At 33.2% G+C, this 18,155-nt stretch overlaps 1 protein-coding gene across 1 annotated transcript in view; it reads left to right on the plus strand.

Moving 5' to 3' along the window:
• Positions 1-7,187: 7,187 nt before the first annotated feature.
• The window catches only part of LOC115445327 (paired box protein Pax-6), a 69,324-nt gene continuing 58,356 nt past the window's right edge, over positions 7,188-18,155 (plus strand). The window contains exon 1 of the mRNA XM_037436330.1: positions 7,188-7,410. The gene's annotated coding sequence lies outside the window, so the exon portion shown is untranslated. The remainder of the gene's footprint in view (positions 7,411-18,155) is intronic.

Below are 18,155 nucleotides of genomic sequence, written 5' to 3' on the forward strand. Positions count from 1 at the left end.
TAAATAAAATATAATTTTAACACACGAGATTTAAGACTATTTCGCAGCATCTAAAAATCACAACACAAATTAATTTCCACAATATTTTTGAATCTGTTTCATCCATAAATATGTTCAAAACAATCGTCGAACCTTATTTGTTAAATATGTTAACAAATAAGGCCTCACAATAAAAACTAAACTGGCTGAATAGAAAAATATCTCCACACGGATTCAAATTTTCGATTTTCGAACGCGGTGCGTCGGGAAAATGCCGACGGGAGGTTGCCGTCGGGCGCTGTAACCGTCATCTCTCCCCTCCACCAATCACAGAGCAGTACCCGCCCCACGTAGAGCGAGACCGACGTATACGGGAAAGCCGAGCGTGCAACTAAGACAGAAGTTATGCGTGTGTTGATACACCGACGGGGGAAATATGATGCATCGTGTTGTTTTAGTATCGGTTATTGTTCGATTTATTTATGTATTTCGTTTTTTAAGGTAAGAAGTGGATTAACTTGAAATTATGTATTCTGCATGCACTGGAAATACATTGTATGATTAAGTGTATAAGTAATTTTATTTGACTCTATAAACATTTTTATTCTTTTTTACAGTAAAACATGTAATTTACACATAACGCTACAAATTTAAGGGATATGTTTATTACCATACCTACAAAAAGGAAGGAATTGTAAGTGCAAAATACGGTGAGATGTCTAAGTGTGCGTGCGTATTGTACAATGTAAGCTGGGTGCACGTGTGCGTGTGCGTTTTCACAGAAGGGGAAAGCGCGCCGCACGCACGGCACCGCCGCGGCGCATTTTGAAAATGGAATGTGCCTTTTCAACTTTTCCAATATGTAGATGGCGCGTTTCTATTTTAAACTGAAATTCCATTTTCCTTTTTTAAATGTTTAGATAAAATGTTCTTTTATTCTTTAGAAATGTTTTTTTATTTATTTGAGCAATACAGGTACATTGTTGGTTTTATTTTAACAAAAATTGCTTTTACTAGTACCTACCTGTTTCTATAAATATAGGTAACATTATACTAACTATTAAAAGTATCAATAATCGCTATCTGGGACTTAGTGTAGCAATAAGCTCAACAAATTGTATGGCGTTATTTTGCCTCTACCTACCCCTATATAGGGTTCCAAATGACTACAGTAAGACACTCCTTAAACATCTTTAGAACATTCTCTCTATGTACATCTATATAAGGTTAAATGTGACTACAGTAAGAAACTCCTTAAAAATTCAAACATATTCATAAAAAAAAAAACAATGTATAAAATCTCGAAAATTAGCATGTTTCATAACACAAAAGTGTATCGTAACAAAGCCGAAAACCTTCCTAAACATAATTCAACAACACTCAAGCAACATGCCCAGCTCCGCCAGACTTTACTCCCGTCTGGGAACGCATAAACAAAAAAACAAGTGAATTAGTATTCACCATAATTATATGTACCCTTTAACGTAACAATGAATTTATAAACGCAATTGTGAATTTATAATTTGATGCATAAGATGGGGGACCTAACGCCTCGAGATATGATTATTTAGTATATAACCGTTATTGACGCTTCAGTAAATAGTCGAACTTAGTTCTAATTTTGAGAGCGAAGAGATCATACGTTGTAATAACATCTCTATTAAAATTTTGATAGTTAAGAGACAATCCTTTTCAGTAACATCTCTATTATCTGTTTATAATTGACGGATGTAGTTCCGGATATATCTGAAAATATTGTTAAGTATTTTGTATACAAGACTGACCTATATAAGTAGGTTAATTCTCATCAGAACTTTTTTCTTATTGCCTTGAATGACGAGACGAGCTTGCCATTCGCCTGATAGTAGGTGATATGACCGCCCATAAATATTAGAAACACCATCCAGCACCTTGAATTACAAAGCATCGTTTGGTATTTCACTGCACTCGCTATCCTAAGACATGAGAAGTTAAGTCTTACTATAATCAGTAGTTTACTGGCTACAATGTCCTTCAAACCGGAACACAGCTTGGCGGCAGAAATAGGCATTGCGGTGGTACCTACCCAGGCGGACTCGCACGGATTGGCGGATCTACCAACAGTAACCTCTCAGGTATGTAGGGTATTAGATTCTGATATCGATGATATAACAAATACATACCCAATTCTGAAAAGTAGATCTGGGATCACAGATTCGGCTGCTCTCTTAACACCCGCCAGACTATGGATTGCCGAAAGTTTTATTTTGGACTTATTGTTTTGGAGTTAGGGTTGATAGTCTGATATCAGGTTATAAATAGTGCTTAGTAGTTATCTTAAATGACAGGTCAGTGGCGGTCTTAGGTAGGTGACGAACAGATCAACTGCGTACGATCTTGTGCTTGCAAAGGGTGCGAATAAAAATACTACTCTTCTTCGACAATTGGGTAAAAAGTTCCGCAAAAATCTTGCAGCCAGAGCGTCATGGTAGTGAAGGCCGTCACTGTCTTAGACTACTGTCAGAAAATCATCCGTAGGTTTCTTGACATGCATGACGTTCGCCGTCAAAACATACGTGAAGTAAGCCCGATTCAGGATTCAAATATACAAGCATCATTCCGCATCCAATACCCGGCTATTGGCATCAAAACACGTTTTAAACAACAACCATATTACCTTGATATAAATGTACATAGCGAAAAACTAAGATAAAAGCGTCAAAGACTAAAGTTAATTGTAAGTCGACACGAATTAACCCTTGCGTATCCAAGAGCGCACCGGTGTAAGTCAAAATACCGCAAAAAAGCGGCGCGGCTTGCGGAAGACGCTCGCGTCGTGTCGCCCCGATCCCTTCTAATCTGTAACCTATCGGTGAAAAGAAATCTCCTTCTTTTTTAATGCAGAGTGGGTTAAGTGGGGAGATATAGCGGTGCGGGATAGCGAGTGGAGTTGCAGTATTTTTTGCCTGCGTTTCGATGGTAAATAGTTTTTATACGGCTATGGATTATGTTAAAAAAAATCAATAATGTTCTACATATTGCTTTATAAATCACAGAAATATCGCGTAATACAATAATATTAATAATATAGTCTCCTATTACAAGTAATTCCAGAAAACTTAGCTTTATAAACACAATAAAATTTCTTCCTTACTATCTTGTGGTCTAATGTTAAAATAACTTAAATAAAAATTTCCGTGACTATTGTTCCCACATTAAACACTGCAAATAAAAATACTCAACAGACACAAATACCCGAATTTTAGTACCACTGCAACTTAGATTCCGATACTAAAAATATCAAAGTCTTAAAAATAAACTGTCCATTCGCAACATAATTTAAAATATCCCTAAAATCCTAAACGATAGATTCCATATTCCAAAGAAATAAACTGCACTTGGACCGTAGGGCTAATCTATCGGCATGCACAAAGCATTCGTTATTTAAAGCCGGGATGCTGTGAGCCGTCATTGATGCGTGTAAGGTGTAACAGCTGCGCCGGTCGTATACTGATTTATCATTTTCGCGATACATTCATTAGCCTATCTTTTGCGAAAATGTTAATAGATTTTTTTAAAACAAATCTAAGTAGTTTTATTTTTAATTTTTAAATTTAGAATTGTTTGTTTTTTAATTACTAAAATAGTTTTTAAAATTACTTTTAATGAATGTGTAAGTATTTATTTTAATTTTTAAATTTATAATTATCTTTATTTTAATTACTAACATATTATTTAAAATTACTTAGCAAGGTTCGAAAAGAGTTGCTTGTTACGTCACCAAATATACATTATAATATACCTAGTCTTGCCATAAATATTGTAATAAAGAAAAAAGAAAATTGTTAACTGCAAATAACATTTATTACTTTTACAGTGTGTCAGTTTAATACATAAATATAAAACAATTAAAAATATAAAAGCTTATTCGAAGTGGTCTCCATTGGCTGCAATACAGTCCTTTAAACGATGAGGCCAGTTATCAATAGAAGCACGCACTCTTTCCATGGGAAAATTCTTCACTGCCAATCGTATAGATTGTTTTAGGGACTCCAAATTATCATGGCGTTTAGAGCAAGCTGTACTCTCTAAAACTGACCACAAATCATAATCCAGCGGATTAAGATCGGGACTAGACGACGGCCAGTCTTCAGCTCTGATGAAGTCCGAAACGTTCGATTCCAACCAAGACTGCGTGGACCGAGCTTTATGACCCGGCGCCGAGTCTTGCTGGAAGGACCATACTTGGTTATTGAACATGGTGATGTTAAGGGGCTTAACTACCTTCTCAAGAATGGTATCTTGATACACTTGTGCCGATGTTTTGATACCTTTTTCACAAAAATATGGCTCAGTCACTCCTTCATAGCTAACACCCCACCAAACCATCACTGAAGTCGGATAATGTCCACGTTGCACTCTGTCGACTAATTGGGAAGCTTCCTTAGAGCTTTGAGCATAAATACGGTCATTTTGTTTGTTAAAATGTTGCTCAATTGTAAAAATTTTCTCATCCGTAAACAAAATTTTTCTGTGACCTCCCTTTGCGTACCGCTTCAGTAGTTGTTTCGATTTTACCACCCTATTCTTCTTTAAATTATCAGTTAAGAAATGGCCAGTGCGTCTCTTATAGGCTGCAAGTCCTAAGTCATCTTTTAAAATACGCGACATGGTTCTAGGTGCTATCTTCATTTCCCGAGATAAAATCTTTTGCTTTCGGACAGGATTTCTTCGAATTCTTTCCCTTACTGCTTTGACCACCTTTTTCGTACGAACACTACGTGGACGGCCAGATCCTTTTCTGTCACAAACAGAGGAGGTCTCATTGTACCTATTAATAGCCCGGTACACAAACATTTTACTAATACCAAGTGTATGGAGAGTTTTAAAAATTGCATTTGGCTCCATACCTACTTTGTGTAATGCTATCACAGCGATTCGGTTCTCTTTATCACCCCACACCATTTTAATATCGCAAAATATTTTACAATGTATTGGCGCCAAAATGAGAAAACACAATGAACAATCGTATAAAAATGACAGATTCGAAATTCAAATGTAATATTTTTTTATAATTAAGTGTAACAGTATTTATGGCCAGACTAAGTAGTATAACGTTAATATAGTAATATAAAAAAAATACGGTCTCCGTTTACTTCTATTTAATATTCCTTTGACATTTTTGAACATATTTCTGGTCATCATATCAGTAGTCAATAGCCTTATTGTCTATTGATTAATACTGCATCGACAAGACTGCCTTTATGTATGGCATTGTCTCTGAAAACCATTTTCAAGCGAATATTTAGACAATATCGGCTTTATTGGATTTCCATAATATATAACACCAAAAATGTATTCCATTACCAATATTTATAAAGCCTAATGATCTTCACCACATTTAAGTACATATTGCTATAAATAAAGTTCTAAACATCATTGTACAATAGTTTCGCATTCGCAATGTTACAAAACGGCCCAAGAACAATCCCTTGCTGAATGCGAAACTACAAAACAAGTCTATCGATGCGTAAATTAAGGATCGGACGCCATTCACCAAAGGCATGAGTGCAAATAAAAAAATGTAAAGAAAATGTTTTAGCCCCGCGTATCTAGATGTCCCGCTGCGGTACTCCGCATTGTTCTTAGACAAACACTTTCTTGTACAAGAAATTCCATTATTTATTTTTTAGTAAATCAGCCGCGAACCTATTGTCCTGCGTTAATGCTTGAATTCAGTTGAAAAACTAAAATTAAGCACCCAACCGTCAATAGTAGCAAGCTTATAAACACTTAAAAAAAATTTTTTTTTTGTAAAGAACCCAACGTTTGACCTTAAAAAATGATTCAATCAAATCTGAGTAACAAGCCGCGACGAATTCCGTGACATGGTATCGCGAAATCTCACAATAACTAAGAGCGAGCGTGAAATTAGCCCGGTATAAATTAGGGCCAAGTTATTCTTTGGATGAGCGGCGTGTCGGCGGCCGCGTGTCCGCATTGTTGCGACGCGGCGTGCGAAACCGTTTTGTAGATTTTTATACTTAGCACGCTCTGTCGGCCGGTCGTCAACGGACGCGAATTAATTGCCTGTGACGATTCGCGTTGGCTTTTAATGTTTGTTATTGTGCTAGATATGACTCTATTATAGAGGATTAACATGTGACGGATTTATAAATTAAAGTCTTTCGATATTTTTCGATACGCATTGGGAGTGTTACGTGTTTTGTTTCTAGCGTACAATTATGTATTTATTTTAAAAATGCTAATTCTATTCTTAATTTAATTTCTCAAGCATTATAACGTAAATCAAATTTATTAACTAAAATTTATTTCGACTATTCATAGATCTATAGAATATTAATGAAAATACTTTTTAAAACAAATTACAATAAACACCAAAATCGCGTAAATTAGTATATCTCATTATTACAAATATCCTTTTAAATTGAAAGAATACTATCCACTCTTCTTCCAGGATCAAAACACACGTCTAGTATAGCGCATAATACATAACCTGAAGTACTAACGTATCTAACTTTACTACCCTTTTTGCTTATCCAGAGAAACCGTTTTACGTCCACATTACAATACTTAAGGTCGTGAACATAAACTTTAGGGTAGCCAGAGTTGTAAAATATTTTATTCACTCTTTACGAGTGGCGCGGTTGCGTTACCGAATTAGGTAATGTTGTAAAAGCACTAAATTCTCTACAATTAGGGCATATGTCTTTAGTGTTCTAGGTCTTTAGTATTTTAGGCTTGTGTAGATGTTTAAAAGGGAGAATGTTTGACGGAACATCTGTAAGTAAAATGTTAATTAGTTCTTACCTAATTTTAAGTTTATCCAGTCATTAAAAAGTAGCATTAATTTTTGATAAGCGTTACGGAAATATAATAAAAATATTTCCCTAAGTTTAAAAATTCTGTATTAATACTTATTTATTAACTTAAAATCTTATTTGATAATTATTTCATTTAAAAAAAGAATTCCTATTTTAAGAAAAAAAAAAACAAACAAAAACCATTCGAAAATCAAAAATATGACACGTTAAACGCAAAACAACAAGCGTGGTGCGACGCTGTGGGCGTCGACACAGACGGGCGATAACACCACCGTACGGGGCTGGTGTGGTGGTGTGGTGGTGTGCGCCGGGGGTGAGCAGGCCCCGCCTCCGCGATGCTCACACGGCTGACTTGGAATCAGATGGCTTGGCCAGTCGCAAGCGAGCCGTGACGACGTGAACGGATCGCAGCTTCCAAACGCGCCTCACTCAATACTCTGTATTCGATGATTACGCGCAACGTTGCCCAACCGGTCACTGTTAGAAACTTGTCAAATTAAAGAAATCGTTACCTCACTCGACGGACTGTGGCTTGTTTTTTTTTTTTATTTTTTTTGGTTCAGTGCATTAGTGTTTGGACTTTGTGATTAGTGCCGTCGGTTGTCGGGTACGTTGGATTTTTTTTAAATTTAGAATTATAAACAATTGAATTAGGTTGTAGGTTATATTTTACGGCCGGTATACTAGTGTGGCGCGTTCATATTTTATTCCTAAAATAAAGGTTATTTCTTCTGAGTTTTGTTTTTTACTCAACTCATCTTTGTACTGATTGCTATATAGCATTTATAATAACAGTTATATTGAATATTTTTCCATAACAATAATTTCACAATTTTATAGGTCTCAATTAAAAAATGTATATTTGATAACAAGCAAAATTGACACTAATTGCTATGAAATTTTAATAGCATCTACAATGCTCTAGCTTGAATGTTTTAAATGTAAGTTAACACTTCTCACAATAAACAAAAATAATACAGTAACTTACCAGCTTTAGAAGTATACAAAGTTTGAAATATTACAAACTTAATCACTTGACTATTTTAATTATAAGCAAGTCCCGTTAAATAAATTTAAGAGATAACATACAAAAGGAGAACTTATCTAAGTTAAAACATGTTAATAAATGTTGTTAAGGAAGATTGATAGGTTACAAACTCTACAACAAAATTATTTTTAAAATGAAAATAAAATTTTCTAAAATTAAGCATATTTATACTTTCTAAAATGTCTTCTAATAGAATAACATAGGACCAAAGTTATAGACTGAAATACACAATGACATTTTAGTGCGGGACTGTTACTAACAAAACTTATTTTTATTTCATCATAAAAACAATCACATTATGCATAAAAGACATCTTCGTTTATAATATTAATCTATAATACAATTAATCCATTATCATTAAAAATGTTGAACAAAAAATTACTTTAAATTTTTTATCGTTATGATAAGGAAAGATCTCTACCTGCCCCTTCTCCCTAAGAAACATGATATTTTAGACGCATCTTCTGAACTACAATCGAATAATTTCCTATATTGTTATCGATAATTTGTTATAGTAAACATTTTGGCGCATTGTGCAATTTTTTGGGGTAATTTGAGAAGTTTGCGGCGTGAGTTTTAATACCCTGATGGTTAGAGGAATTAAAAAGGTTGTTTTATTTAATCTGATACTTATTTTACGTAGAAATGAAAATGACGATTAATACTATTATATTTTGTTTGAAAAAATCTTTTAATAGTGTACATTTTAATATTTTTTAAACTGTGAAAAATCATTGTCTCTAATTGTATTGAAAAATACATATGCTGAAAATATTTAGTTAAAGTAACATTATAAACTATGCTTGTTATACGTTGAAATTATAAAAGTGTTATACCTTAAAAATATATTTAATTATGACAAGACTGGTTTAATTGATTTTTTCTCAAATTTATTGGTTAAAACCTTCTAATCTTTGTTACATGTTTCTTTTATCAAATTTAAAAAGGCTTATAGTTACCATTTCCTGTTTTTAACCAAAACTAAAACTTTACCAACCAAAGAGGTTAAATTAATTTATTATAGTCAGTCATTGGGCTGTATTATTGAATAAACCAGAAAAAAGTCATTTTGGCTATTAAATGAAATCACAAAATTTTCCTACGTAGCCTTCAAAGTATCTCTACGAGCAAACTAAGTTACATACATATCGTAGCACATTACCGCTTTGAAGTCGCCGTCACAATGTAGCACAATAAGTGAAGAAACATAATTTTGTTAAATAGAGACCTCAGTATTGTAGTACAAATTTTCTGCGGTAATCGATACTTGAAGCACAATGGATGACAGTGACGCGGGGTTTGGGACGGCGAATTTTTTTAACATCAGTTCAAGTAGTTTGATATAGGTTTTGAGTTGAGGACAAATATTTGATGCATACAGATGTTGGGGAGTTAATTGATATGAAAATATATTAAAACGTGTATTTAAGTTCTGAAAGTGATAGAGGATGTATTTTTTATCACTCAATATGTAATTTTGTAACAGAAAATTGCATATAATCTGTGTAGTTGACTGACTGAAAATAATATTTTCTAGATATAAGTATATGCCCATAATATAATACGAATCTTTGTTTGTATTAATATTAAAATGCGGATGTTTGGTTGTTCTTTAGAAGTGAATGCAACTGCTTAACGAATTTCGATGTAATTTGGCATACACCTAGTATATTATATGTATACTGAAAATATAAATGTATCCCAGTGGATTCGAAACAATCGATACATATTATACAAAGGCCCCTTTTCAGTCTGTCTGTATGTTATCGAATTTCTCAAAATATAAACGGATTTTTATGAAATTTGATATGGAGATAGTTTAAGACCCTGGAAAAGTTATAGGCTACTTTTATCCCTGAAAAACACCTTCACGCGGGCGAATCCGCGAGCAAAAGCTATCATTAATATTCTCAAAGTCAAGATGAAAGTAGAAAATTAGAAACAAAATTACAATTTTCTATAGCATGTCTTGATCTAATAGCAGATTTTATTACACATTTATAAGTCACGATTAAAACGTATAATTTAGAAATCTGTCAAGTAGCACTTATAATTCAAAATTAATTAATTTACTACTCAGTTTAGTATTAAGTAAAACTTTGCCAAATATTATTTGTAAGGCATTTAAATGTCAACTTATATAAGAAGTTGGCCCGTTTAATATAATTACAGGTCAGCGCACATTATTATGTTATATCGCCTTATTTCAGCTATAACGCATATTAAAGTATCAAAAATCCGTCTCGTGCTTTTTTTTATTGCTTTGACGAGACGAGCTAGCCCATCGCCTGATGTTAAGCGATACGACCGCCCATAAACAGTAGAAACATCATCCAACACCTTGAATTACAAAGTATTGTTTGGTATTATACTGCGCTCGCCATCCTGAGACATGATGTTAAGTCTCATTGTGTCCAGTAGTTACACTAGCTAACACAATCGGAACACAACAGTGACTACACACTGGTGCTTGGAAGAAATAGACATTGTAGTGGTACATACCCAGGCGGATTCTCACATATGATAGACCTACCAGCAGTGCAATTGTCGCATCAGTGAAATATAAAAGTACATTAACTATAGGTAGTTAAACTATCAGTCTAATTAATGTACGGATAAAAAGAAATGTGTTATGTCAGTCGCAGTGTGCATTGCTCTTTATAAATATGTCACCGGCTTTATAATAGGCCTATTTCAGGTTTTAATGGGCTGCAAAATGACTTTGATAAGTATTTAGACATTCAAATTAGGTTGTATCTATACTAATGTATAAAGCTGAAGAGTTTGTTTGTTTGAACGCGCTAAGCTCAGGAATTACTAGACAGATTTAGATATATTTTTTTCACTTATTGGAATCTATATAACTCTTGAGTGCTACAGGCACTTTTATCCTGGATAAATGGTTTCAAGCGAGCGACGCCACGGTCAAAAGCTAGTAAAGTAAAAAAAATTAAAGTAGTGATGTAAAATTAGATATTTATAAGTATCAGTAGGGATGATACATTATACAGAAATAATCTAAATATTAAAACATATTTGACCCCAAATTTAAAACTCAATTTGTGATATATATTTTGTATGTAACTGTGCTTTAAAATTATCAACTTTTAAAATGCTCATATAACATCTATACAAATAGTTTACACAGTTTTCTCGTCATAAAAAAATAACTTGCGCGCAACCACTCATAGCCAAATTGACGGAATCGACAAATATCAACATCTAACATTAATGTCAAAGAATATCTGACATATTTTTTGCGACGCAAAATCAATAAGTGAAGTGCCGACTGCCGGGCCGACAAAGCAATTGTAATATTAACTATTATTTACAATCAAAAGCCATCGTGCACGAGTGTTGACATGGCATTATGTAATGTTCCCGGGGGACGTTTCGGGATTTTTTCACAACACAATGGAGACATAACCATTGACAGTCGTTCTCATGCTGTCATTACACGGTGTTAACGATTCCTACCTTTTTTGAAAGTGAGGGTAATTTATGACATGAAATGCACCGGCGAATGTTCGGTTGCAATTTTTTTTCTATTGTAGAGTTTGATAGTACCAACCTAACGTGTGTAATAGTGTTCCAATTTTAAAATATGTAAGTACAATATTTTAAAATTAATGAGATATAAATTATTATAATTATGTTTTATTATATAAATCATTCAATGTGGAACGCAAATGCAATTTTTAAAATTGGTCACACAATATTGTAAGTTGTATGGGAATGTTCTAAAATACAAGTTTTTCTTAGTTTAGGAAACAGACTGCATAGACTTGTAACTAATTTAGGTTTTAATAAATAAAATTATTATTATTATATTATTAAATAAATCTAAATATGAAAGTATTATTCAATGAATGCGTCTTTTAATTATATAAGTAATAATTTGTAAAGAAAAAATCCATAAAATATTATTATCCATATTCATAACACCCTTTAAATAATACAGTGTGTTCCGTATTGTTTATTTACTTTTCTTAAACTGGTTGATGGAATGCACTGTTACACCGAATAAGAATGATCAATTTAAAGATTTAATATCCAACTCCTGTGTTACGATATCAAATTTTGTGAAACAAAAAAATTAAAAATATAATCTGATGGGCTCAAAATAACACCTCGTCGTCTCAATAGCATCACCCTTTATACGACGAGGCTTAAAAAGGATTAAGATAGAGGCTTTTTTAAAGTAAAAAGCTTTCGATGTACCACGATTAAGTTTTTTTACATGCCCCTTTGAGTACTGATGGGGATTCGATATTTAAAATCATCATTTAATTTTAGAGGATAATAAATTTAATTTTCAATGACTCGTGTGTATTATGTATGTGTGTGTTAAAATGGGATTTATTATTTTCTGTATAATGTATTTGAATTTGGTAATGTAAAATAATATAATTAAAAATATATTATTTGATTATTTGTTGCTCAGGATTAGCATTTGTACTGATATTGGCCGTTATTTACTAAAGTATATCTTTAGAGTCTATATCTCTGAGGATTTTAACCGACTTTCAATGATAAGGTTCGAAATTCGTGTGTTTATATTTTTTTATATAAATAGTGCTCTCTTGTAATATAAACTGAAATACATATACTCTGTAAATAAATGTTAATAGCAAACATTCCAAAACATAAAAGAGTCTGAATATGTCATCGAAGAATTATAATTACAACATTTTTCAAAAATCGTTATTTTGTTTCCTGTTCATGGGTATCGTTAAAATATTGAACTACATATTAAATTTTTCAAACTGGTATGCGTAGTATAACAAATATGATATAACTATTTTAAAAATACTGTATCAATACAAAAAGAGTTTTAATGATTAATAACATAATTTGGTATTGTTAAAAAATACTGTGTGAATATCTAAAGACCGTAAAAGTCGGGCGACGGGATCGCGGCTCGATCAAAGCGATGATGCCATCACGGTAATCATTCAAACATACGGGACCCGACAGAAACCATAAAGAAATACTTCCGGTTATGTTTACTTTTATAAAATGACGACCTACTGGTTAGTGTGCTGTCAAAAAAAATGCCAGTCTGAGTAATTCTAATTTCTATAACATTAAAGAACCTAAGGAAAGAATGAAATAATTCTAAACGATTGACCTTTTATTAAACGATATAAATATCGAAGTAAACATAATATTAAAAAAGTCTTGTACAGTCAGACTAATTCAAAATGACTCCATAAATATTAAGGTAAACTAACCGACTTAAAAACGTTGACTCACCAAGTTGGAAACAAAATAGTTTTGATATATCGGCACTAATTTTTAACACTATCTGAAGAGACGTTGTTAGTACAGTTGGTAGCCTGGTGAAGACGCTACGGACGTCACAATAGTGGCAGATTGATTTATAGTGGCCAAGCTATGCGCCGCCATAACCTACTGTTGTGTGGTTGTCGAATCACACGTACCGTCGGCAGATAAATCTGAGCGTCTGTTTATTTAGAATAAGCATTGTAGAACACAATCGGTCATGTCTTCCTGAAGTGTGTTGTGGAGGAATGAAAGAATCTCAAAAATACCTATTGAAAATGACATGTATCTTCATGTAACAAAAACACATCTATACATATTATAAAACAGAGCCACCATTTTTGTCTGTTTTATGTTTTCGATTTTCTCAAAATTTTTTGCACGGATTTTTATGAAATGACGTATGTAGATAGTTTAAGATCCTGTGAAGGTTACTTTTTATCTCTGGAAAATATATAGCGGGACTTTTATCCCGGAAACCTCTTTCACGCGAGCGATGCAGCGAGCAATACCTAATTTTATTCTAATATCATAGAATAAAATGATAAAGTACTATCAATATGCCTTAATTCAAATTGTCCTGTAAAAGATATTTTTTAGAGAAACAATTGACTTTTAATACCTATGTGCTTATAAGCGAGATTTACAAGTAAAACTATTTTGCAACTGAATACTATTAATATACCAAATTGTCGTTATGTTCATTTTGAATATTTTGTAATATTTCTAAACAGTGTTAGAAGTGTTAATTTTGTGTGACATAAAAACGATATTTAAAGATAATATTGATCGTAATATTTGCAAATGAATCGTGTAATATAAATCAATAACTATGCATTGAAATTCATTTTAGCGTTAATAATTTCTAATAGACTCCAAACATTTTGTAATCAAACCTGTTACTGTTATATATCCACAACATACATCCAATAACAATATCAAAAGCCATAAAACGCAACACAACTTTTATTACAAAAACACAATTTTATCTCACACAGATACAAAAAAATATCTGTCAAACGTTGCTATCGCTACCCATCAGTTTTAAATCAATGTAACAAATCGGCGGGCGCTTTGTGCTGACCGTACAATCGGACGCACTCACAGATCGTAATTTATTTCTGTTCTGACAGTACCAAAGCGTATAAACTAGCCGACTCCTTTAAGCTGTTCAGTAGATAATGCACACTTGTTCCGTTACAAATTTGTAGAACAAAACACTTATTATTTGCTTCGTTAGACCCTCATCTTCAACATGTTTTGCTGTATGATTTTACAAAATTATTTTAGTTCTGGATTTCTATGCACTCTGGATGGTGTAGGATTGCATATGTAGTACGATAGGTTGAGGTATCTGGTTCGACCCCAGGTCGAGTAATTAGTGATAGCATTTTTTATTTAGTCTGGAAACATTTATAGACTTAAAAAACAGACTGGATACATATCTAGACACTTTAAGGTTTGCCACTTATATGCAGCCTAACATAGCGAAATATAGTATTTTTTATACTCAGTCTATCACCAGAGCTATTTGCTCGTCTCAAAAACAACAAACATCAATGCCATTAACTAAAATGACAACGTATCAAAATAAAACCACGATGAAACTTCAAATATCAAAGCTAACTCTAACATTTGTAAAAAGCTCTGTTAATTATGTATGTGCTGAAAGCTCGCCGGTTTTTCTACTCAGTCAAAAGGAAGAGGCTTTGCTTTGACGTTGCAAGTTACGTTTTCAAGGGTCCTTGCATGCGTGCGGTGATTTTTGTGACTTAGTTGAACACACGTGCGTGGGCTTTGAACGTTTATATCATTTGATGTGCCGTGTTTTGTGATATAGATGTCATAGAAAATGTTCAGAATAAATATGAATGGATTTTTGGTTTGGTTCTTATTTGCTAAGTGTTCGCTTGATTGAAAGGCTATGCGTGGTTTTTTATATGGTGTGGAGTAGGTTCCAATAGAATATCGACTGACGAGCGATGATTACCCCTCTAGCCCTGCTTTGTAGATTCTGGGATACAAGGTAGCCTATATGTAAATTTAGGATATCATTTATCACTGGTCCGTTTATCAGTTTCTATATTTATTTCTAACCAAACGTCCAAACATAAACTTGTTTTTGAGTTTGTAAGTACTTTGTGAGTGAAATATTTTTTATAGTGTAAAATGTAATATATATTTCGATAAAACTTCCATAAAATGCAATCAAATTGATATGCCGTTTTAATTTTACTTAGTCAGACAAATTTTCAAGATGTGTGATTTAGGAAGTTGTTTTTGATATACTTGCAAACTTCCTGTGAAATACTGAGTCAAACATATGTTTACATCTTTATGAACTTGATTGTAATGAAATATTGTGGACGAATATGTCTTCCGTATTATTTTCATTTTAAGAGAGCGCTGTTCTAACACGTTGTGTCACAATCTCGTCTGTAGAGTTTGTCAAAAATTAACCACTACTTAAATAAAAAAAAAAACCAGCAATTAAAATCTGTAAACTAAAAAAACACAAACTATTACATTAAAAACCTTCAAATAAATAAAAAGAAACGAGTTTACAAAATGTATTTGAAGTAAAGCGAGGCATTAGCAGCACCTGCGTCCGTAACTAGGCGGAATCAAAGCGAGACTAATGAGGTGTGCCGAGCGGGACCTAGACATCCGATCCTTGAGAACTCTATGGTAATGCCCTTAGTGACGTGAAATTAACTTGTCGACGGTCGGGGTTTTTGAAAAAGGAATTGATTTTGCCTTGAAAGAAAAGGGGTTTGAAAATGGAATTACAAGTTGCTAGTGCGACATTTTTTTTTATGTTGTCATCTTTACTGTGTGCCAGTAATTATTTCAGTACATTAGTTTGTTTTTTTTTATTGTATTATTTATAGAATATGTTTTATGGTCTGTAGGTTCACAGAAGTTTCGTTTATTTTAATATTAAAATCTGGCCCGCGATCCTTTAGCCGTGTTTACGCCTTGAGAGTACACGGTACAATTAATGTACAGGTCATTTAGAATTTATTATGTTGGCTGAACATTGGCTGTATGTTTAAAACCTATATCAAATACGAGAATATATTAGTTAGGAACTATAATAAAAAAAATGTAATATAAAACTTTTACAACGATTACTAAAATGTTATTAACTGCTGGATATAATAATACTAAAACTTAGAAATGTATACGTTAAAGGGCAAATGTGTCATAGCAAAAGTCCTCACGTAGAGTAAAAGAAACGTTGTCAGCGATTAAGATAAAAATAAAGCGGGTAGTTACTTTTGCCGGAACTCTTTTCAAACAAAAAAAATTTAATCGAGCACCTTTACTTTACTAAAAAAGAATATAAATTCACAATAAGAAACATCAGTTTAAACCAACATCTTGGTTTATATAAACACGCAATTAGAGCCTCGCTACGCAAATTTTCGTCTAAAATTTTACACCGAATCGGGTGGAAAATCTGATCATAGTAAATTAAGGTATATTTTGTTCGAATGTTATGTTTGTTTCGGCAAATCGAACTAAAGGCTCAAGTTTGAATACGCCGTTAAAACCAATAACTATATTAGTGTTACTGTCATTAAGTATTTCCCCGCACTATTTCGATCAAACGTTTGAAACTGTACGATATAATTCATTCGATATTTTGTATCGAAATTCCGTTATGAACATTAAATAATTTTTATGGAACTTTTATTTTAATTTGCTACTTCAAATAAATATAAATGTTTTTCTTGATTTACTATTATTTATATTGAGTTTTTGTACTCAGTATCAGCCTGGAGTGTTGTGTTCGATATGGCGATAGGCTCGTGCCCTATCACATCATGGACGGAATACACACAGGGGAAAGTGGGTGCATTAGTTTCGCCTCTGCCTACCCCTTCGGTGATCAAAAACCCTGTGACTATTACTTTATAACGTAACGAAACATTTTCGAACCATCATAAATAACACTTTTAGAACATTAACACCTATATTTGTTGCCGGCATAACGAATACAACTACATCTGTACTTCACTTTCTGCGCTCTAACACAAACATAAGAATCTAGGTTATATATAATATAGCTCAGAACATAAAACTATGAGGGTTATAGGTAGGTTCTAGACGTTTCCAAACCGCCAAAAAATAACAAATTAATCTTGATCTAAGTAAATGCACTCCGGAACCGTATCTGAAACTAACCGCCAAAGGGAATGATAAGCCATCGACAGGCTAACATTATCTCCAAGCTAGAATTTAAAATGGTTGCAGACTTTAGCCCCGTTTAGAGTGCTTTGCATGCAACCGGAGCCTTTGACGTGCTCAGACGGCCACTTACAACGAAAACTGTGTTTTTTTTTTACATTCCCCGAACATTTACGTTCTCCCTCGGTTGTCTGAAAAGTTGCAAATGAGATTTTTGCCTTGTTATTGTATTTGTTTTGGTATAATGTACATCAGGATTTTGCATAATATAGATATTGTATCTGGGGTTTAGTGTCTTTTTCTTTGTATTTATTGTAGCGTTTAAGGATGTGTAATTAAATTAAATTGAAACAGTAAATTCGCATTTGAATTAAGAATCACTCACAACTAATATTTGTTAGTGTTAAGAGCAGATTGTAAAGCAACGAGACCGGCAACTTTCATCAACCTCCTCACCACCTAAACTAAATTACTGCCTACTCATAATGATATATTTTGCTATTGGTAGGTTTTATTTTATATCCGCCCGGATAACGATCACCATACACAAGGTGTTAAAACCCGCCATAGTAACCCACGTAAATGTGTCTTGTTCCGGGATCAGTTTATATCTGGTTCTAACAGGCCGGCATAATTGTGTCGACTGTCGAGGAGTAATCATCTCTCATCAGTCGACATTTTATTGGACTCCACTCCACTTACCATCAGGTGCATCACCATCAGTGGGGTATTTGCTATGCCCCTACAAAAAGATTCGTTACAATAATAAGCAAACATCAACCATAATTCATAAATTAAGAGCATAACAGTACAGTATAGACTAC

The sequence above is a fragment of the Manduca sexta genome, chromosome 7 (genome assembly GCF_014839805.1).
Source record: "Manduca sexta isolate Smith_Timp_Sample1 chromosome 7, JHU_Msex_v1.0, whole genome shotgun sequence".
In the NCBI taxonomy this organism is placed as follows: Eukaryota; Metazoa; Arthropoda; class Insecta; order Lepidoptera; family Sphingidae; genus Manduca; species Manduca sexta.